This window comes from Parus major, chromosome 1A (assembly GCF_001522545.3).
Source record: "Parus major isolate Abel chromosome 1A, Parus_major1.1, whole genome shotgun sequence".
NCBI classification, from domain to species: Eukaryota; Metazoa; Chordata; class Aves; order Passeriformes; family Paridae; genus Parus; species Parus major.
The window spans coordinates 2,785,769-2,807,335 of NC_031773.1; the positions used below are offsets into that span (position 1 = coordinate 2,785,769).

General features: G+C 40.7%; 1 protein-coding gene across 2 annotated transcripts in view; it reads left to right on the forward strand.

The window, feature by feature from the left end:
* The window catches only part of LOC107204426 (endonuclease domain-containing 1 protein-like), a 158,852-nt gene that overhangs the window by 46,055 nt on the left and 91,230 nt on the right, over window positions 1-21,567 (forward strand). For both annotated transcript variants that reach the window (XM_033514678.1, XM_015627511.2), the window contains exon 3: window positions 13,127-13,176. The gene's annotated coding sequence lies outside the window, so the exon portion shown is untranslated. The remainder of the gene's footprint in view (window positions 1-13,126; window positions 13,177-21,567) is intronic.

The window sequence follows — 21,567 nt, forward strand, 5'->3', positions numbered from 1 at the left end:
TTGAGGCTTCAGTTCTGCAGAGGGATCCAAAATGGTTCCCTTTTTCACTCTACTAAACACCTAAAGTTAGTTTTACAACATGCCTGTGCAAAACAGTTTGGAGGTTTTGGGTCTGAAACGAAGATGAGGAGGTTGAGAGGGAGAAAAAAGATTATTTTCCAATTTTCTTGTCCTAATCTAGAGGCAGGTACAGGTGACTTAGTGCCAGTGTTCCACCTATAGCAAGTAGAGAGATAAGGGAAATTTTATAAGCAGCTCAAGAATTGAGATACTTCATTGGACATCCAGCTGTCCTTTTCCATGGGACTAATCCAGATATTCGGTAGCTTCCAGAACTGTAGCTGTAATTTCACACTCTTCTTTACTGCTGCTCTTTACTTAAAATAGCTTTAAGACAGCAATATTTAAGTGTTAGCTAGGATTTGGACTTTTTAATGTGTGTGTTAATCTTTTAAGATCTACTTTTGTATTGTAGGAGAATTTGTGGACCATAGAGACAGCCCTTTTAATTGGGAACAGATATTTTAGATGCCTCATTTTTATGTTTTACATAGATACTTGCTGAGGAAAAGTGCAAAGTTTCCCAGCTATTCCCCCCTGAAAGTTGTTTTGAGCCAGAGTAATGATGAATAATAATGAGCAATAAATTAACAGAGCTGTATATTGCTGTCACTGATGGGGAAGTGCTCCTGCTGATTTTATTCCAAATGCTGATCCCATAGTGGTTGATGCTGTGATATTGGGAGGAAACATCTTAGTTTAGATCATGTGTTTTATTAAAACCATAGATACTTATTTTAATAAAAACATCAGGTACTTGTAATCTTAAAAAGAGTGGAAAACTGTGATGCAAACCAGTTATTTTTCTTTTTTCTTCTTTTTTCTTGTCTACTTTTTTCTTTTTTTCCTGGATAGAGAAGAACTGACAGGAATGCATGGAAATTATCAACAACATTCCTCACCAAGTATTCAGGAACAATTGGGCTACTAGTATTTCAATAATTGACAATTAATGAGACTTTATAAATAACACTTTGAGTTCTTTTTACGTGCATGTTGGGTTTTTTTTGGAAGGGGGAGGAATGTCAGACAAATTTCTGGCGTTTCTGTGCTACCTTGGAGACTAGAAAATGTTTCATTATTGGCATATGAGATTCTTATGTAACTTGGTAATTCTGGGAACAAGAATTTTCAGAAAAATGCTGAGCAGTTCGAATCTCCTCGTAAAATTAGAAGATTTAAAACCACTGTGCTAAATACTTCTGTGATAAATTCCCCAGAAATACAAGTATTCCAAGCTCCTGGAATACATTAATTTTTCTAGGATTGCGTCCTTAAGGAGTTAAAACTCCAAATCCCATGGAGTGAATGACACTCTGGCAGTTATTGCATAAACCCAGCGTGTTTGTTTTTACAGAATATTAAATTGGGGTACATTGGAAGTGTGAGGGGAAGGTGAGGAGTTGCTCGTGGCATCAGGAGGGAGCTGGTGCTGTTTGGGATGTGGTTTGTGTGTGCAGCCCCCAGCACAGGGCACTGGGAAGGAGGTTGCCCTGATCTCTCACTGCTGTCAAGAGGTTTTTTATTTGTCTTCTACGAGTTCAAGGTCTGTAATTCTAGTGGGACAAGCCAGGAAAGGACTTGCCCTGCTTTTTTTCATGTAAAACAGTGTGGCTTATCTTATCCACTCTCTTCAGAACTCTTATTATATTCCATAGAGAGAGCTTGATTGAATTTTTTTTTTTTCAGTATAAAGTGAAAATAGTGGCTTTTTAGTGTTCACACCTGCTGTGTGAATTTCCTGATTCTTAAGTGGATTAGAAATTGCCATATTCCATTACCTTCTTGAGGGCACAGATAGTCTGACACGGGAATCCACTGATTTGGGATGACTCAGAATTAAAAATGAGTCAGTTAAGCCTTACTCGGTTCAGTTACATTTCTTTTTTTACATACAGGAATAGAAATAAACAAGAATTCAGAATCTATATACTTTATTTCTTGTGTCAGGAAACTGTCTTCATTAGATTATTTCTTTTTGTGTTTCTCATTTCTCAGGGCTCATTTGTGGTGTTGGTTCTGTTTGTTCCCTTTCCTCACGGAATCGAGGTGTTGGTAGAACAAGTACATGTAAAAGTCTTATCTTTTCCTGGATTACTGAACTGGGTGTGCTGTGCACTTTGGTGCTTCCAAGTACAGTCTAAACTTCAGTCAAAAATTCAGGTTCAGGAGTTGCAGAAGGGGTGGCAGTAAAATGTGTTTGGACGATAGAAGGGCTGGAAGGAGAGAGCTGTGTCATGCCAGCAGCAAGCATGTCTTTAGTCACTTCTGTTAAGTGCTTTTCTGGCTAAACTGGTGTCATCTCACATAAATTCTCATCATATTCTAATAATACACAATCAGAGTTACCATTTGCTTTTCCCCTACGTTAAGGTCTTACATTCTCTATTTTTTTCTCTGTTTATTTTCCATGTTACTTCTTGTGATAATGAGGTGCAATAAAAATAGCACATCAGGTAATTTCCATGGCAGTGTTTTTGCAGATAAGTTTACCAAGGAGGAAAACCATCTAAAAAATGCTTCTTTCAAGGCAAAGGAGCACAGCTGATCTTGAGACAGCATAAAACAGTAGGCATTACATAGCAGTAACAATAAAATTAAACATGAAAATTAACTTCAATACTAACTTCAGCATTTTTACTTTTAATAAAAGGCAAGCAGCGTTAGTGCAAGGGAATGGATTAAAGCTGAAAGAAATTTAGATTGGATATTAGACAGAAATTCTTGGCTAAGAGGGTGGGGAGGCCCTGGCACAGGGTGCCCAGAGAAGCTGTGGCTGCCTCACCTCTGGAATTTTTCACAACCACATTGGATGGAGCTTGGAGCAACCTGGGATAGTGGAAGGTGTCCCTGCCCATGGCAGGGGGTTGGAACTGGATGGTCTTTAGGTCCCAAATTATCCTACGATTCCATGGAATTTTTAGATTCATGTCTCTGTATCAAGCCTGTGTGGTTCTCTGTAAAAGAAGATAAGAAGTTTTCCTCAGAGGTGCATCTTGGAGTGCTGTTAGAAGCTCTGCCGTCCTAAAACACCCATTAATGGTAAATATTTAGCAGTGCTGTTGCTAAAAAGCAAGAAGTTACTTCAAATTCAAGTTTGTTTGCCTTCCAGCTGTAATATCTTGCTGTGCCTTTCTCTCCAAGGATCGAAGAGCTGCTTGTTATTTGTTATATTCATAGTACCTATGAAAACAAGGTCAGGGACTCATCTCCCTAATGAAGGAGACGTTTGGCCTGGCGTCACGGAGTCTGTATCCCAGCCAGACCCACTATTTCCTAAGCTCTTCCCTGAACACTTGCCAGTTCTTTGGCGTCTCCACAGCGTGGGTATCAGAACTGGACATGAAGTTCTAGCCTAGAACTCAGCTTGATTTGTTGCACAAACACAATGAATCTGATGTCATCAGCCAAGCCCTTAAATATGGCTTTGCCCTGCACTGGCTGTCCCTCCCAGGGTGATTCAGGACGGCTGCTCCCGAGCCCTTTTCTGGGAGAAAGTGTCCAAGTCACGGAGGAGTAGCCTGAACTCCTTCAAATCTGGGTGGCGCTGATTTGTTAGGATTAAAATCAGTTGTTGCCTTCAACCACTGTCTCACTGAGGAGTGTTTCTATTTCCTCTGCCAGTGCTTCAGTTACCCACAAACTTAACTCTCAAGTATTATTATTATTATTATTATTATTATTATTATTATTATTATTATTATTATTATTATTACTATTACTATTACTATTATTATTATTACTGTTTTTAAAATTTCCAGTCCTCTGCTTGTTTCTCCTTCATGTCACCCATTGCTCTCATAGGGGAGCCACCATCCACCACCTTTACAAGCAAAAGCAGTTAGCAGCTCTGGAAAAGATGAGAGGACTTGGGTATCCCAGGTGAATATTCTTACGGACAGAATGAGTCATTTCTGTGTGGACTTCTAACATGTGGGTGAATGAATCATCAGGTGTTGAACAGATCAATCTTTTTTTAATAGGACAAGCACAAGATAATGTTTTCTCACTGAGACAACTTGTAGCTGCCTAAAGACAATATTGCAGAGGCAGAAATACAGTGACGCTGTGTGCTTTGGAGCATGATACCTTGGGAGGTGATCCATGAAACAGCCCTGTGTTGCTTTTCATAGTTCTTGATCTGTCTTAAGTGGCCTTTAAAGAATTGTTAAGAATAGATTTTTGGCAGGGGAAGATAATTAAAAGTTGACTGATAGTTGCATAAGAAATGGAGCAAGAGTTTGACTTTCTGATGTGCTTGTGTTACAAAGCAGCTGTAGGTTGTGCTTGTCTTTTCCCAGTGATGGGACAGGAGGAAATGGCCTCAAGTTGCACCAGGAGAGGTTCAGTTTAGATTTTGGTAAAAATTTTCTCCACCAAAAGTGTTGTCAGACCCTGTCACAGGCTGTCCATGGCAGTGGTGGAGTTGCCATCCCTGGAGGGATTTAAAGGATGTGACACTTGGGGACGTGGATTAATGGTAGCCTTGGCAGTGCTGGGCTGATGGTTGAACTCTGTGATCTCAGAGGGGTTTTTCAACCTAAATGATTCTGTTTAAATTCACATACCTCATGATGTTGATCCAGCATGTATCAAGAGCATGTAAAAAAATAAAACCATATCTTTGTGAAGAGCTGTGCCCAAGGCCCATTTAAATAGGAAAAAAAAAAAAAATACTAAATTTCTTAGATTGTCTAAATGTTGGGGAATTTTTTTTTTTCATTCCACAGCCAAGTTCCACTGCTAGGAATTACACTCAGTGTTGGGTTTTAATGAGGTCTGAAAATGACAGAGCAAAACCCCGTCTTGCTGTTATGGCTGATTTAGGATAGGAAATGAGGTATGACATTTAGCCATGGCTTGGCAGGCTTGAGGGCTTCAGTGAAAACTCACCACAAGTTTACGTGAAAAGCTGGTGGTTCTTTCCTAGAACTTCATTTAATGTTTAGTTTTGTACCAGTACTGTGATCTCAGGCAGTTTTCTTTAGGTTTCATTGGAAAGCATTTCTCAGTAGGTGTCCTTTAGAGGGTTTTGAAGGGATGAAAATTATTTTGGAGAGCAAAAGATTTTAGATTGAGAAAACAATTTTCTGAGCAGCACCACTTTTTCCATAAGTCAGGACTATAGGCTAGAAACACATATTTTGGTCACTAAAGGAAATTTGAAGAGAGATTCATTCATTGCAAGTGAAGGTGCAGATGCTTTTAGAGTCTCTGACCAAATCCTTGTACGTAAAAGCATCTTCATGCTTACAGACTTCTGAATATGGATTTCATATAGAGTAGAAGGGTTGAACACCAGAAGTGCAATAATAATAAAAAAACCACAACACCACCCCCACTCTTCACACCCCCCCCTTCCCAGCTGTCTAGCTCAGTGAATTTCACACCACGGTTGCAAGGCCAGAATGATTATGAATTAGGGTTAGCACAAAATCTAGCTATTTGAAAATTTTACAGCATTTTACTGTAATGTAAAGGCTAGAATTTCTCCAAAAATCTAATCTGAAAAAAGCACAAGGGCAAGGAGGTCTCACTTTGAAAACCCAATTCATTGTGACAGAAAATGAGATTTTTAACCTTGTCTTTCAGTCAGAACAAATTGTGCCTTGTCCCCTTGCACTTTGCCATTTGAGTTCTCATCTGTTCTGCGCTCCTTCAAGCCAAGATCTGCATCCCCACTTGAAGTACATTAAAAATCTTGGGTATAATCAGCATTTTTTGACTACTGGTTAATTTTTGATCTTTATTCTGAGTGTCCTTGGGCAAGGCCCCAGGCTGTCATGACCAAATTCACAGGAGGTGCAGGCTTTGGTGAGTTTTTTTTTGAAAATATTATACTGTGAAGAGGCTCTCTGAGGGAGTATCTTTATTGCAGTAAAAGTCATACAGCAGGTTTTCACTGATTGCAGCTTCAGCATAGCTCACTCTAATTTAGTTAGCCCAAGGCTATAACATACTGCTTTTCAGGATTGTAGAATGGCCATTAATGGGAATTTTCTGAGAGTGGGTGTGTATGCCTGAAGGAAAGTGTGCATAAAAAATTAAAGCCTCCTGCTTATGATGTAGTTGGTATGTGCTGTTGTCCTTGATCTGACTTAACTGGATACTACAGGTGAGAGCAGCACAGCAGTTCTCTAAATAAGTCACTTCAGCCTTGAAGTCTGCATTTGATAAGATTTTTTTGGCCTCAGTAGTGTGCAGCTGGTTCTTACAAAGGAGTTTTCATCTGTGTACTCAGTGATTTACGTCCCTGCACACTGAGAAGTGTCTTCGCTTTATAGATGGCAGAAGATCCGTGGCTCTCAAATATCCTGTGGTTTTCAAATGTCCTTATGGACAGGTGGCATTTAATTCTATCTTACAGTAATTGGTGATAAAGATAAAAGTCCAGTCCTCAGTGCGTGACCCCTTGCTCTGGCCAGTGTCACCTTTCCTTATACTGGCTTTGTTCTTTTCACATGAAAAGAAAGCAGCTTAGATGGGATATTAGGAAGAAATTCTTGCCTCTGAGGATGGTGAGGCCCTGCACAGGTTGCCCAGAGAAGCTGTGGCTGCACCATCCCTGGAAGAACCCAAGGCCAGGTTGCACAGGGCTTGGAGCAACCTGGGATAGTGGAAGGTGTCCCTTCCCATGGCAGGGAGTCTGAGCTAGATATTCTTGAAAGTCCTTTCCAACCCAAGCTATTCTATGACTCTGTAATATTTAATAATACTTTTTTCCAGACTGTTACTATTCATGGCAATATCAAGAGGTAAAAATTCTTTTATTGCTGCAGAGGAGTATTTATAGAAATAAGCTCCATCCCAGCTCCCTGCGTGCTGCCATGTTTTAAAGGAGGTGTGAGAGCTGTGAATGCATCCTTCAGGGTTTCAGGAAAGCATTGATGTTTCAGTGTGCTGAGCCAGAACACCTCAGTGTTTGTTAGGATTTAGTAACATCCCCTAGAGATAATTCCCCAAGAAATCCCAGACGGAAACACAAACCAGTGTACGCGCAGGAGAAATGGTGGTTGCCACTGTAGATTCAACAATCTGCCTTAGTTCTCCTGACACAAGGTCAGGTGGCTTGGTGGCTTTTCTTCTTCCCATTCATTTTAGCACAGCATATTCCTGTGGGATTGTCAGACAGGAAAACTGCTGTGTTCCACAAGGCACTTCCACACGGGGCTCTCTTATCCCTCTCTAATTATGCTCAGTGTGTCAGCTACTGCTGTTAAGGACATGCTGCACTCATAGAAAAAAAAAATTGCTAGAATTTAGCTTTTAATTTATTTGTCCTCCCATTTGGAGAGAACACTTAATATGATTTCGTGTAATAAAGCCAGCTATGTGTGCAGCCACAGAGGTGATTTTCTAAATTTAAGGTTTCCTTTGAATTTATTCTTATCTCAAATAGATTGGATTACTATAGGCTGTGTCAGCGTGAGTCACTTGTAAGTGCTTGTTAATCCAATAAATCTGAGCGGTTTCTTATGGAAATACTATTTTCTGATTTCTATTTATATGATGGTCCTGGTCTTGTTAAATCCACACTGAGTTTGCTGGAAATATCTCTTTGGAAAAAAATGGTACCATTTCCCATGCTAATGGAAATTGCAGCGAAGCAGTAAAATGAAAAATAGCCTGAAGTAATTAATAAATGGTTTAGAAGTTCTTTGTGTCACCTTTATTAGGTATTTTATAGCAATATTACCCAAGACTAAAAAGAATCATCAGAGGGTGTTGTTTTGTTGTGTTTGTTTTATGGGTTTTTCTCCCCAGTTAATAATGCTGTTCTACCCTACCTAAATTACGTTTTTACATTACCCTGCAAGTTTTTTTCCTTCACTTGTTGCCACTGCCCTACTCAGGGGTGTTGGTGGGTGCATCACTTCGGGCACTTATTTCCCACTCATAACATAGTCAACTACTGAAAACTAAACACTTAAATAGAGAAAAGTAGCTGTTTTAAAATAACTTCAGACTTTTTCTGTTTTACTTGTGCAGCAACTGGTATTCAGTGGCAGCAGAAGGCAAAAGCTTTGCTATGGTTAGGAACTTTTGCCTGAAATAGAAGGAAAAAATCAGTATAAGAAATGTTTTTCCAGCCTGAGATCAGTGTGCTTCTGTACCAGAGAGGGAGGGTCTAAACACTCCTAAAAGCTGGCTGGTAAAACCTGGTCCTCATTTGAGCTAGAAAGTGCAGAATATAACGATTTGTACTATGCACTGGGAATTTCTAGTGCTGAGGTGGGGAAAAAAAGAATGCATTTACTGGAAATAGTTTGACAAAATTCAGTGTTTGTAACGCGTGTAACAGCGCTGCTACTGTAAGGCACCACAATTTTCATAATCTTAAATTTGCTCGTATGTACCAAGTTTCCAAATACCTTCCTCCTCTCTCTGTCTCTGCCATTGAGTTTTCTTGTGCATGGTATGAGGGATGGGATGCTGAAAATCCCTGCATCTTTGACGTGTTAAGGCAGATTCCTGTGGATGTTCACTGCCTGCTTGATGACACATGGAATGTTTATATTGAGCCTGTGCAGTAAAATGCTGCCGAGGCAACTGGATCTGTAGTGGAGGAGATGAGAAATTCTAATCCCTAACTCTGGCATTTTGCAGAGGCAGCTCAAGACTGTGAGGATGAGATTTTTGCGTCTCTCAGTGGTAGTTGTTTATTGGTAGCAACTCCAGATCATGATTAATTAGGGTTTCAGCTAATTTTGCCAGCAAAACATATGACCTGGCCTAGGGGAAGGTCATGGTCTAGTGGAAAGCACATGGCAGGGGTAAGAGCTAGAGGGTCTTAAAGGTCCCTTCCAACCAGATTTGTTCATGGTTCTGTCATCTCTCCAGAACATGCTTAAAAGAAATACAGAGGTTACACAGAGACTTGAAGGTTTGCAATGTCTAGAATAAAATCAGAAAAGGGAAAACAAATCTGTGCCTCACGTTGATATATTAAAGATAAGTCATTTGAAAAGCAGATAGAAGGATACAATTTAAAATCAGTGTAAAAGTGTATTAGAAGCATAAAATGGTTTGAGTTGGAAAAGGCCTTAAAAACTGTCTTGATCCACCCCCTGCTATGGGCAGAGACACTTTCCACTGTCCCAGGTTGCTCCAAGCCCTGTCCAGCCTGGCTGTGAACACTTCCAAGGCTGGGGCAGTCACAGCTTCTCTGGATGACACTTAGATAGGGTTTATATGAAAATCTAAGGTACAGAAAGATGGAAAACCAGCCTTGCTAAGAAACAGCAAAAAACCTTGTGAATACACTGGAAATTGGAGGAAGTCAAGGGAAAATGCAGTTCTCCTTAGCAGAGTGAAGAGAATAAATCACAGATCCCATACTTAATAAAACTGCTGAGTGTTACTGTGTTTGATCATGGATCTTCTGAAGGAACCAAAATCCCTTTGTACTTGCTGTAGGAATGATTTTGATAATTAACAGGTCTCATTTGAAAACAGTGAACAGTGTTTTTTTCCCATCTGAGATCAGATGCAGACTGGCATTTTCCTGGAAATCAGGTGTGGGCAGTGTGTGTGGGACTGAGAGGCTCAGATGCCAAATTTTTTGAAGCACTGGTAGATCAGAAATTAGGAATTTACAAACATTTAAATAAGTATATTTGTTGCACTGGATTGAAGCAGTTTAGGTAAGGCCAGATTGCTGTGTCTGACCCAAACAGGCCGTGTAGCAAAACGAGCAGTGGAGAGATGTGGAGAGTAATGTTGTGGTCTGAAACAAAACTGCTGTTTCCTAGATAAATCTGGTTTCTAAATCCAGGTTTTATTTCATACAAAGGTTAAAATTAAGTTTTCTCTTCTAGTAAAAGCACAGACCTGTTTCAGAAAGGATTCTGTGGCAAGAAAGGGAGGTCACAAATGTTTTTTAAATTTTTGGCCATCAGTGTGTCACAAACTGCCAAGACCTGGGTTTGAAAGTTCTGTTCCCTTCACACTGACAGTAAACATAAAACCTAAAGAAGATAATTTTTTTGTGTTTTATCATCTTGTTGTACTCCCACAGAGATATTGAGTGAGGGCTGAGAAATGACTCTAACCCCAGGTACTTGGGCATGTTAATAAGGAAGGCTGAGCTCACCCTGTAGGTTTGCTGGTTTTTATGGAATCATGGAGTTTTTTGGGTTGGAAAAGACCTTTAAGGTTAAATCCAGCTATCAGCTTGCCAGTTCCATCAGGTTCACCATCAAACCATGTCGTCAATTTTTATATGCATTTTTATTTTTTAGCACTTCCAGGTGTAGTGCCTCCACCACTACCTTGGGCAGCCTGTTCCAGTGCTTGACCACTCTTCCCATGAACAAATTCTTTTGAATATCAAATGTAAACCTCCCCTGGCACAACTTGAGGCCATTTCCTAAAATGAAAGGTTTAGTTAATAGCCCATTTTAGCAACAGCAACAACAACAAAATTACGCAGTCAGTTCCATAGACTTTGTGCAAACCTGGTGTTTCCTAAGTGCTGCATACTCAAATGGAATTACATATTTCTTTTTAAGAGCAGGAGATCCAATTTCTGTGCCATTTGATGGGTTAGATTTGGTACTGGCTGCTTATCAAACATTGAGAGCACTGCAGAGAGGGAAATGGGGGGAAGAAAAAAACCCAAGAATTGGTAGCAGAAGATGTTTTGGCAGTTAAGGATTTCTCTTGTAGCAGAATTGTTTCCAGGACACCAGGGTTGATGGAGTTACAAAGTGAGTGTGTGTTTTCTTTCCTCTTCAACTGGTTAATCAGTGAGGTAGGAAAACTTTGCTTTGTATGTAAGCGGTGTTACATCAGTTATTTTTAGTCTGCACTTGATTGTCCATGTGGCTCTTTTTAGCTATTTAGGAGATACCTGGCATGCAAGAATTCATATTTGCTTTGTGGGTTTTTTTAAGGTCACGTGGTATTTTTTTAAATGACAGCCCAGACTATTAAGAGCTCTTTCTGTTTGATTTTTCTTCTTTTTAATGTGTTTGTTTCTCAGAGAAATAAACCAGCTTTGTTGCTTCAAGTTTCAAGCTCATCTCATGTGGGATGTGAATTTCTTTCACTGTTTGCACAGAATTTTTCCTTTGTTGGTATAATACATATTTTTTTTGTATATACTAATGATATACTGTCATGCAAATGAATTTGGAATAAATTAAAGTATTAATTTTCTCCCAGAGTATATTCAGCTGTAGGATTCCATTGTGAGATCTATTTTCAACTGGAGTTTGGAACCTGGAATAAGGCGGCACTGAATTAAATCTAGTTGCCAATTTTATTAAAGGGGGACAGCTCACATAAAATCACACCCATCTCCAAAATATGTTGGTCTATTTAAAATCTGGAGGAGTATGATGAAATCTGTACTTGTGTGGTTTTCCTTTGTATATTTGATTGTACTCGGAGTTAAATTTTTTTCTTGATTGTTTTTTTCCCTGCACAACAATATTTTGAGAAAGAAATGCCATTTTTTAAAAAACCACAAATATTGGCTGTGCATTTTAGAGGCAGTAGTAACAAAAATAGTGTTCAGGTCATTAGTGAAAAACACACTTCGTAGAGCTCTATTGTTCTGCTAAATTAAATAGTTTGAAGTTTAACTGTGTCCCTTATAAATGAGTTGATGATTTCATACCCCCTAATGATACATGTATTTATTTCATATTGAGATTTTAGAAATTAAGGATTAAGAAAACACTTTTTGGGCATAGTTGTCTGATGAATTAATGAGATACTCAGCTTCTTTCCGAATGTGTTGGGGTTCTTCTGGTGCTAAAGGTTGGATGCCACTTGCTAAGATCTGGATGATCACCTGTGAACTACTAGAATTTATTTGGATGTGTTTTTCTATCCAAATTCATGATCCTTTATTGATTTGGGACAATGACATGGCATGGAAAATGCTGTGCTCAGGTGACTTTGGTCATCATTGAACTGTTTCTGTATCTTGGGGCTTTCTAAGTTGTTGGAAAGGGAAGGGAATCAGTTTGACAAATCCACACTGGCATTTACTTGTTGCTTTGTTATCCATTCCTGGCTGGAAAATGTAGCCAGAGTCAGGATTCTTTCTGACTGGTGTCCTCTTTTTTCAATCTCTATTTTTTTTTTTTTTTTCTTTTTTTTTGGTAAATGCTTTCTTCTTTTTTTTTTCTTGCCAGTTACCATTTTACCATTTTCAGCAGAACAAGAACTGCGCTGACCTTGAGTGATGTCTCTGTGCTTTATTTTCCACTCTGTCCTCAGTTATTTAGTTATTCCATTATCTGGAGCAATCCAGTTCTTCTTCGTGGAGGTTTGAGTAGTTCTTCCAGGTTTCTACTTAGCCTAGTAAGGGAATGAGGAATTTTTTTTGCTACTTCTGCTGGAAGTTTGCTAATTATGTGGTTAAATAGAGAATGTAGCATCAGAGCATTCTTTTTCAGGACAATACTCTCATAACTCTACTCAGTAGATTTTTCTGGTTACTTGCTCTTATTTTGCTTCAATTCCCAGTAATGTATGGATAGAATTTCTCTGTTTCTATCAATTTGAATCCAAGGCTCAGAGCAGGACATAAGGAACACCCTTTCCAATATTCAACTCCCACTGAAGGGTCTTAGGGTGTCTGGAGCACGGGGGTACCAGGTATGACCCCAAACCAAGAGGAAAGTCATCACCTCTCTGAATTATGTGCTGGAGGCCAACAAGGAACACTCACAGGTCTAACAAAGACACCACTAAGATATCTTTGAGCAATTAGATCCTTTTAAAAAAAATGTTTATTCACTTTCTCTGTGGCTACAGTGAATTTCTTTGGTCAACTCCACAGAAGGTTTTGGAATTTATTTGTGGTTTGTCAGTGTTATGTTCAAATCACCAAGCAGCTTCCAAAGGTTCATCTTGATAGAGCAATTTCATGTAACTGGAATACGCTGGCAATCAAAATCAGAGAGACAAGAAGGATGGAAATATTTTCCAGTGTTGACTAAAAGCAAGCAGTAAGCTTGAAGCATTACTTAACAATGTAATGAGAAACGTCAGTTCAAGCAAATACTTCTTTTTTTTTTAAACAGAATTTGTTTTCTTTGTTGTGTTGCAGAAAAAGAAACGGTGGCTGAGTTGCACAAGTGAACCAGGACAACACAAAATGTAAGTCAAGGAGGAATGCTCATTTTCCTATTTTATAAGACTATTGGTCAGCTTTCCTATAAGACATCCCTTTAATTAAAGGCCATCAGTTTTCCTCTTTTCCTTGTTTGTGAGTGCAGTTGGTAGAACTGTCTGGATTCCCTGTTTTTGAGCCACTTGGCTCAGTGTGAGTGGCACAAGGTGGATCTTTCCTTTCCCTTTGTCATCACTGTGTCAAGGCACAGAGGCATTCAGGGCTGGGTTGTGTCTTCTTTCTTACTGCTGTTGTAGCTGTGGTGATCTAGGGATGTGGAGAGGAGAGGTTGGAAGGTAAGAAGGACTGGAAAGGGATTTTGGCTTCCAAAAGTTGTTAGTATTGTCTGTAATATCAGCTGGTGTAAGAAAAGCTTGGACCTTACTTTGAGGCTGCTGTATTTTGGCTGAGTATTTTGGAATACGTTTATAACATTTACTTGGGTACTCTTAAAAGTTCATGGTTTAATGGGACTTGGAGCAGGCTGGTCTATTAGAAGGTTTAGCACAAGAGTTTTTCCATTTTGCTCAAGAGGAGCAGCTTGTTCTTCAGTGGCATTTTGCATAGCAAGCCTTACAGAGCATCTTCCTGATCCACTTGTAGAGTTCAATGGCACATTTTAAAGAGAGAGGCTTCCATCTGTCTGGAACAGAGCATGTTCTATGTGAGAACAACATCTACATTGCAATTGTAATAACAAAACCAAAGGTGATTCTGAACCAGCTAACAAGTGGACTCATTATAAGATGATGTGAGGTTTTCTGTATATTGTTGACTCAACTCTAAAATTTCTATAACTCTGCAAAGTGTGTCTCAGCTTGTTTACTAAGTGAGAAGCGTATTTTTAATGCATAGGTTTTGAAATTATCAGTGACTCCAGTTTTTCCAACAGCATTTGTGGGGTGTTCTAGTTTTAATTTAGTTTTTAGTTCAATTTTAGTTTAATTTAGTTTAATTTTTTTTTTTAAGTTTTAATTTAATTTTACTTTTATGGATGCCATTTTAATCTATATCTGTATCTCTCTTTTTAATTTTTTTCTGTTGGAAAAGTTTTTAAGTAATTCTACAGAGTTGCTTTTTATAGACACTCAATATTTAAAAAAAAAAGTGTTAGAGCATGTGTCAGGCATCTGCAATTCCTTCAGCATCATGTTTTCCACAATGATTTAATAGCTATTGAGTCTCCTCAAATATCTTTGTTTCCAAGACCTATTTTATGGTAATAAATCATCTGGGCTGTAAAATTCTTGAAATGATTCAGTAGGACAGTCGTTTCCTTAGCACATTCCCTGAGAGATCATAGATAGAAATGGAAAAGTCCTTAACCAGGTCAGCTTTTTCCCTGCAATACATGTGGTCAGTGCTGGAAGTGATAAAAAAGTTGCCAACATTTGTTCTGGTGAACTGCAGTTCTCCAGTGTTCCGTGTTCATTTCTTGCTAATTTACAGTCAGTTTTCTGTTAGAGGTACTAAATTACGCTGAGAAATCCTGAGCTAGATGTAGAATAAAAGATTTGTCATGAGGTGATGGAACTTCTCATCTTAAAAAAGGTCTGTCTCAAAATTCATATAAAAATACCAATGAAATTACCCAAGACTTCCTGTATTTCCTCTTCAGTTGCACCTGAGGGTGGGGTCTGTCCTCGGGGTAGAGGTTGATTTTATAAATTGCCAGGTATGTGAGGGTGGTTGAGATGCCAGGTCTGTCTCTGCAGTCTCTGCAGGGTAGTCATGCCTTATGTAATCCCTTGTGGCTTTCTGACACCTGGAAAAGGCTGTTTAAATTGGACATTGCTGACTGGGAGAAGGCCAGGAGGGAATTAGCCAGGAGTCCATGAGGAGTTCTGTCCATTCAGTAGCTCATCTAGAACATCCCCTCTGCAAAGACAGAGGAGGTGTGGTTTGGGTCAAAACTCAGCACATCTGGAGTTCCAGGTAAACAACCAGCAGGTTAGAGCAGAATTCAAAGACAGATGGTATCCCTTGACCAAAAGTGTGTATCTCTGTGAATTACTGCTGGCTTCTTTCTGTGGTGGTTTCCAAGTTGAACATCAGCTACGGCTGCAACCTCTGTGCTTGCCCAGAGGAGCTGTGGCTGCTCCATCCCTGGAAGCGTCCAGGGCCAGGCTGGATGGGGCTGGAGCACCCTGGGATGGTGGAAGGTTGGAACATCAACCATGGAAGGGGGGTTGGAACAAGATAGTCTTTAATGTCCTTTCAAATCCAAGCCTTTTTATGGTACTTGAATCATCCTTTAGGTTTCATGCTGAGGACAACAGTAAGTTCCAGTTGTAATTCTTCACATAAACGTTTCCTTAGAATAATCAGGTTTTGAGATCTGGGATTCTTGATTCTCTTTCCTGCCTCAGCACAGGAAGCAAAGCTTAGCAGCTTCCCCAAGGTTTAGAGCAGATTAATGTATAAAATTAGATTAAATCTCTTATATTAGTTTTAGAAAAGGGTTGCTTTGCATTCCTACAAGCAGAGAATTCCATTTAAACTGCATTTTCATCAGGTGCTTTTACTGCAAGACACAAACCTACATTTTTTAAATGATGTCCTTTAAAATGATCCTAAAGAACTTTCGTTACAGTCACAATAGAGAATGACCTCTGCACTTAAAAGAGATGGACTCCAAAATTCCATCTGCCCTGTAGGATGTTGTCAAGAGTACTCTGTGTCATGGCATTGTATTGATTCCAGTTTATGTCTTACAGAAAGAGCAGTTGTACCATGCACACAAACATATTTAGGGTTGGTAGAAGTATTTTTTGTCATATCCCTATTTGAATGGTTGATTGGCTGTGTGAGGCTGGTCTTAAAATGGACCAGATGATCAGAAGCTCTTCACTGCCTGAAGAAGCATTCTGCTAACTCATGTAGCTTCCACAAAGTGGCTTAGTCAGTCATGTTTATCTCTTGGACCTGTGAAGTGAGGATACCAGGGCTGCTTCAGATCCCAGGCACAACAATAAATATTAATATTTTAACTCTTCATCAGTAAAAGCCCAATATCTGACCTCAGGAGGAGCTCACTCATGGCTCATCTCTGAGCAAGTAGGTATCTTGGAGCATATTCCCCTTTACTCTGAATGAGAAGGAGGGTTTGAAAAGAAAATTACAGGCAGCAAGGCTAAAGAAAACCATTTTCCTCTTCCTTTTCTTCTGAGAAGGTCCACAGGCATGGATGGCATAAAAGGAGACAAACCCTGAAGAGGTCAGTGTTGTTGGAAGCGAGGGGAGCAGCCATTCACACAGGCAGTGGGTATTCAAAGAGAAACTCTCCATTTGACAGTGCTGTCTTCTAGATGATTTAGAAGCATAAAAACACAAGCTGCTTCTAAAAGAGGGCTTTTAATTTATGTCAGATGTGAAAGTACCTGTAAGTTTAATGTGTGCTCTGCAAAAAAAGAGGAGCTTGCTAAGACCAGTTCTTAGATTTCCTTTTTGTGCTTGTCTCTGTGGTGAGGCAGCTCCACACAGAAACTCTGGCAGCACCATGGACACTGAGAACCTTTTATGTGTCTTTGTAGGAGCAGTCCTTGTGCCACATGAGCTGTGTGCTGCAGTGATCTCTGTTACTCACTGCACTTCATGGGGCTAAAGGATGGTTTGTCAGATTTTCAGATAATTGCCTCATTTCTGCCTGCAGCGGAGTGTATCTGAACAGATAATACATAAAATGCATTATACATGATATTAGTGTGGGAAATAGAAGCATCATAAATATATATATTTAGTAGCATCTTAGCTATTTCAATTTTCGTAGTTTCCAAGCAGTGTTTTCTCTCTTCATAAGATGGAGTTCTTCTTCTTATCTCTATTCAGTGTGCCCATATGAAAAGGAATTTGCCTTTTGATAAAAATTTAGGACTTTCTTCTTTTTTCCCGTTTTCTTGGCTCTGGAACACTAATTCCTCTCAATTTTACGTGTACAGAGGAGGATATAATGGGTGAGATACCACATCAGGAAAAAAGAAAGTCTGCACAGCCCAGAATTAACACTTAAATCTATGTGGAAAACCTTGTTGGAGTATGAAAAGGATTTAGGTTTTTAAAATGGAAGAATAGAAAGACACAGAGATGAAGCCTGGAGATCTGTGTGTTGTTTGTGCTTCTCATCTGTTGCATAAGCTTGGACAAGCTGCTTTGCATTTTCCTGCTTCATTTCTCCTGTCAGAGATCTGTGTGTTTTACTTGCTGTTGGTAAAGCACTTCAAAATCTTGAATTAGTATTATCATGGACTTCTCAAAGCTCACTTAAAATCCATTTCCTCCTCACTTATGCTTTTCTAAGGACAAGAATAAATAGAAATTTATTTTTTTCCCAAATGCTATGGATTGTCTGATATTCTGCAGCTGTTCAAGGCCATATTTAACTGATCCTTTCCACTGTCTGAGCATTCTCTGAGCAGCTCCAAATCCAGAGTCCTGTTGGGTACATTGTGTCACTAATTCTCTTAGGGACATGGTCTGCCAAGAGGTGTTTCCTTCTTCATTGTAATCAGTATTTTGGAGTTTCCAAAGCTCCTGGTGTAACAGAGCTTCACAGGCTGATCTTCCACAGAAATCAGCCAGAGCCTGGAGCACCGTGTGTGGGTGGCTGATGTGGGTGATGCTGGAAACTCATTTTGTGTCCCCCAAAGCACTGCCAGGGTATCAATGCTCTCTGCAGCATCCTCAGGTGTGTGACACAGCACTTCACCATCTGTGCACCTCTTGGTCCTCACAAGTGCAGGGCTGATATTCCTGTGTCACACTGGGGAACAGCGAGCGTGGAACTCAGTGCAGGGAGACGTTCTTGTCCTCGGGTGCTGCTGCTGCAAATACGTGAAGTGAATTCAAGCAGGAATTAGAGGGTGTGGATGCAGTGGTTGAGCAGGAAAGTGCATCGATCCTGCTCAACCAAGTGTTCCAGAAATTTAGTTTACAGAGTGTTAAATCACTGCCATTAGAAGAAACCCCTCTCCAGTGAAACATCCGTGCTCAGAAGCAGCTGCCACACTGCTGGGCAGCTCTGCGTTCTCCATTTAAAACGTTACCAGCATCCTGGCAGGGCTCCCAGGGACGGAGCTGAGGAAGTGGATGGTGTAAAAGCAGAACTCTTTGGGCTTTTTGTTCTGCCTCGATCCGTCAGCCTTGCTGTGACTGTGCTGTGACAGAGCATCTGCATTCCGCGTCTGGAGGCACGGAGAGTGAGCTCCTGAAGGATGGCTGCTCATCCCTGTGCTTCCGTTCAGGGGTGTTAAAAGCCCTGCAGGCTGTACACAAGCGAGCTGTAATTTATTTTAATTAAATACAATAGCTGCATGCACGCTGCAGAAGGGATAAGACAGGGATTCCCCACCTCTGATTTATCGTCTTGCTGTTTGGATTTCTTTGCCATTGTCTTCCCACTCACAGATTCGTGCAGGGATGTCTCATCCTCTCCCTCCTGTGCTGTTAGCAATGGCATCTGTCTTTCAAAATACGTTTTTTCTTAAATTTTTCTGTTGTAGAGAGGCCATTCTTGCTGTGTACAGCACAGCTGTCCCTGCCTTCCTGACACACACACACACCTGTACATTTATTTTAATCAGAGAGCTGCAGGAAGCAAAATACCCATCCCTTGGAAGCCTTCTCGTAGCCGATTTTTATTTTTTGAATTAGGGAGCTGGGAGTACCCACCCTTGGGGCTGGCAGGCAGCCTGGCAGGAAGCTGGACAGACTGGCCTGCCGGCCAATCTTGTTGCCTTTTATAGAGCTTTTTGGTGAAATCAGCACATTTCCACGCAATTGGTGCTTTGCAGTGCAAAATAGTTGTGTTTGGGAGGTTTTTGGCCAGCTCTGGTTTTCTTCTGCAGCTTGTGACTTTGGGAGATGGTTGACTAATTTTAATAATTACTAGAGCTGATTTTGTGAGAAGAGAGGAGGTGTTTCTGTGGAGGAAAAGCCTCTTGGAATGATGTTCCTCAGCTGGTGTGAGGGATTGCCTGATGCCTGGCACTGTTGGGGTGGGTGAGCTGGCTGGCAACGACCTCACAGTCCCCATCCACAACTCTTGCATGACAACTCTTCCTGATCAAATTGCTGCACAGGGTTTTTTCTTTGAGTGACTTACTTGAGGAAATCCAGACCATGTAGGACCTGGACCTCCCTCTCACCTCTTCTGGTAGGGCACAGTAAGAGCAGTCAGTGGGGAAACACAACCTGGAGAAGCAGCAGAAGCCTTTGGGTCTGGAGGGCAGCGTGTAGCTGTGCTCCATCTGCACAGCTGTGCCTGGTGCTCCAGCAGGAGTCATGGGATTCTGGCCTTCAGTCATGGAACTGCTGGGAGGAAGCCAACTTGCATTCCAAGGTTGGAGGTTGAATGATGTTGGCATTTTCTGGACTTCTTCAGTGTTTGATGTAAAACCCCTCAAACCCACTGGCACAGCAGAACCATCCATCCAGCACTTGAGACAGATCAGGCTGATCTTGAGTGTATATTCCCTTTTAGGTCTCTTCAGTTTATGGATCTGCCTCCTTGGAAGGTTCTTTACATTATGAAGCATTTGGGGATCTGAGTTTACAATGAATCACAAATCAGCAGTTCCTTAAAAATAATGTCAGGTAAAATCGGTCTTTGCTTAAATAGTTGCTGCTTTCAGAGTAAACATGAATGTGACCTGGATTCTCAGGAGCAGCTGATGTTGTGGCCTTTGAGTATTCCTTAGAATGGATCTGATGTTTACACAGACATAAATAATCATCTGGGTAATTTTTCTGAGCCCCCCTTAAATGGAGTGCCATCCACCAGGGGAAGATACATTTGAAAGTGTAAAAAGACTTGATATGTTTGGGTTTTGTTGTTGGCTGTTGGAGCTCCAATATTTGTACGGTTGCTGTGTGAAAGCTGAGTTTGTAAATCCCATTGGAGGAGAACTCAGATGATAACTGAGAGCACCAGTGAAAAAAACAAATAGGAAAATTCTCCTATTGTGTAATTAGTTTGAGTAGGTTTGGTGGTTCTTGTGTACATGGAGTGTAACTTCACAGGATCCCCATCCAGGTCCACAGCAGATAACTAGTTCCTCAGAAATCAAAGGAAGTTTAATCTTAAAAAACTTTCATAATAGGAAACCGTGGCCTTTTTATCCAACTGCTAAGATGGTTAAGCGAAAATCTAATATTGACTTAATTTCTTAGTCTGGCTTTGGGTGTGAAAAGTATCTCTACCAAAATGAAACATGCCTGTTTTTAAAGAAATGTACTTATCTTCTTCCCCAAAAAAGCATGTTTGCCATGAGCCTTAGCAAAAGGTGACTCTTTTAACTCCCTTTGTGCTTTCTGTTTTCTTGTTCTGCTCTGCTCCAGTGCTTAAGGTGCACAAGGAAACTGTCTCAAAACGTGGCTGTTGTTAGATAAAATTACACTGAGATTCAGGCGTTCAGAGCTTGCAGGAGTCAAGTCTGCAGAATGGTTTTTTTCCATACCCAAGAAGTGTGAGTCAGATTTTGCTAAATGAGTCAAACCTGTCCTCGGATTCGTTTGAGACACTAATGGATGTATAAATTAGACCAGTGTTATTACTGTGCACAGAAATGGTTTCTGAAGCTGATCTAGTTTGCAGTGTGTCCCTGTGAGTGCTGGGGGGACAGGGTGGACAGAGGTGATGAGGAAGTGCAGAAATTCAGGTTTGCCTGGGAGCCCAGGAGGGGCTGGGAATTCTCCTGCAGCACAGAGGGTGGACACAGGTTCCCTTTAGCTCATTGCTCCCGTGGGAGCCATCCAGGGCCTGAGAGGTGGTTAATGTGGGTGTGCTCATCCTGGGTGATGCTGCTCAGCTGTGCCTCCCTCCTGACAGCCCCACAGACTCAAGGATGGGCATTGTCCCTGGCTCTGAAAAGAACTATGGCAAAACCCTGCTCATCTCATCCCTTGGGAGGTGTGTTGAGCTTCCAGATGCCACTCTCACAATGAGCAATATTCTAATGCCTTTCTGGAAATAAATGCCTTTCCACATGCTTTCCATTCCTTATGCCAACATTCCTGTGCATGAAGCTGTCCTCCCAGGTCAAGCATCTGGAGCTGCCACCCTTCACCAGGATGTGACTCCCGCATGGTTTGCTGGCTGTGTCATGCAGGAACACTCCCTTTCCTCGGAAGGAACTACATGACCATTAAACCTCGAGCCACAGGCACCTTCCAAGTCTCATTTTCTTCTCCTCTGTTCCCATGTTTAACCCTCCCTCCCAGAACTCTCTCTTTGGATTGTGACTTTTTGACCGGGAAGTGAATTTGATGGCTCCATTCTCAAGTGTTGCTCTTTGACTGGCTGCAGTCAACAAACATCCTAATATTGTGCTCAGAAAAGTGACTAATCCCTCCTGTGTTGATTGAACTGGTAGACAGGCATG